This window comes from Zonotrichia albicollis, chromosome 10 (assembly GCF_047830755.1).
Source record: "Zonotrichia albicollis isolate bZonAlb1 chromosome 10, bZonAlb1.hap1, whole genome shotgun sequence".
In the NCBI taxonomy this organism is placed as follows: Eukaryota; Metazoa; Chordata; class Aves; order Passeriformes; family Passerellidae; genus Zonotrichia; species Zonotrichia albicollis.
The window spans coordinates 25,170,295-25,172,032 of NC_133828.1; the positions used below are offsets into that span (position 1 = coordinate 25,170,295).

At 41.0% G+C, this 1,738-nt stretch overlaps 1 protein-coding gene across 2 annotated transcripts in view; it reads left to right on the plus strand.

Moving 5' to 3' along the window:
- Positions 1 to 483, plus strand: part of LNPK (lunapark, ER junction formation factor) — a 59,569-nt gene extending 59,086 nt beyond the window's left edge. For both annotated transcript variants that reach the window (XR_003379556.2, XR_270816.4), the window contains exon 14: positions 1 to 483. This exon is cut by the window's left edge. The gene's annotated coding sequence lies outside the window, so the exon portion shown is untranslated.
- Positions 484 to 1,738: the final 1,255 nt, after the last annotated feature.

A 1,738-nucleotide genomic window follows, 5' to 3' on the forward strand; every position in this document is an offset into this window, starting at 1 on the left:
GACATAACAGGTCAGCTCTCAGATAAAGACTGATGGAAAACCCAACTGAGCCGGGCTTGAATTCCGTAAGGAGCCCCGAGAGCCGGGCGCCCCAGAGCCATAGGTTGCTTGTAATAGCAGAGGAGATCTCATTACCCACTGCGCTGTCTGTGTGCACACTCCCTCTCTCCCCCAGATATAGATGTACTGTAACACGCACTCTGGGCTGTCTCCTTCAATTAGGAGAAGGTCATAATGGCTTGCTTACTATATTTAGAATATTTAAGTTAGTCGATGTAAATATACAGCATGGCAGATAAGTAATGCCTTCATAAGGGCCTGATTTATAAGTGAACTCATCAACCCAAGAAGTACCTATATTTTGGAAACAGCACTATTGTTACCCTTTTTTTTTCCTGGGTGTAATTAAAATAGCAGCTGGATAAACCCACCAGGACAATGCTTTACTCACCTGTTTCCTTTTTGAATATAATATATCCACAATGTACTATAAAGTGTATTTGAAAATAAATGGATTGAAAGTCAATCTGAACCATAACTTTTCTTTGGCTATCATTTAGACAATATTTTCAAATCATATACTTTCAGATTTTTACTTATGAAAGGAGCAGTTTTCTTGTGCCCAGCACATGAAGTTAGTTCTCCATCCAAATTCAAGTATTTCTTTGACAATTTGGCAGGATTTTTAAGGGTTTGCTGAAACCTTGGGAAGAGTAAAAGGGGGTAGTGAGGGAGTTTTTATATTTTGACACATTAATTTGAGATCTTGCTGAGAATATGTGCTAATATGCCTTAACAAAGAACTGCAGCCTTTATTGATGGGCATGTGTGACTTCTGCAGACAAAAACCAGTCCATTAACTCATCTTTCCCAACAGCTAATACTGGACCATTAGGGACATTGATGGCACCACCTGTTGGTGCTCTTAGAACCCTGCAGCTCATCATAGTGTTTTGCATAATTAAAAAAAAAAAAAGAAAAAATTTAAATGCACAATCTCTGCTCTTTTACTATTGAAGCAGGCAATGGTGCAAGCCATCAGTCAGTTATGCACATAATCAGGGAATGTTACCTAGAAATATTATTCAATAAACTTGAATGTTTTTGGCAACTTTGTTGGGAGACAGGAGTATGTGTTTGTGCCAGACCCACTCATTCTGTGGCACGTAAATCGATGTTCTGGAGGGTGTGATGGTAGTGAGTCAACAGCAAAGGCTTTGTGAAAATGCAGGAAATCTAAAGGGTCCATGGGAATCTTTCCTTGCAAAAAGTGCTTTGAAAACCTGCGCTCCCTCTTGCACAGTGAGTGATTAAGCTGTTCCAAGCCAGGCTGTGCTGTGCAGCAGGGCAAGCCCCAGCTCTGCCAGGGGCTGTGTGTGACAGGTGCTGGGCTTTGGACGGGTCTGTCCTGCTGAAATCAATGGCTCCAGCTGCAGGTGCAGATCACATTGCAGGACCAGGGCACTGGATGTCAGATTTATAGGCCTATTTCTTTCAACCTCATTTTTGTATCCTTTCTCTGCTAGCCTCCAGCAGAACTATTTTACTTGTTTCCTAAACCCTCTTTTCTTGCACAATACAAAAAGTCTGGTAAAAAATAACTCCTAGCAGTTCAACAATTTTTAACCCAAATCTCACATAACGCATGTGAATTTAACTCTTTGCTGTCTTCTGCTGTGTTCAGGATGCCACAACTAAAGTCTGGGAGTGAAAGTAGAAAAATACAGGTACTTACACA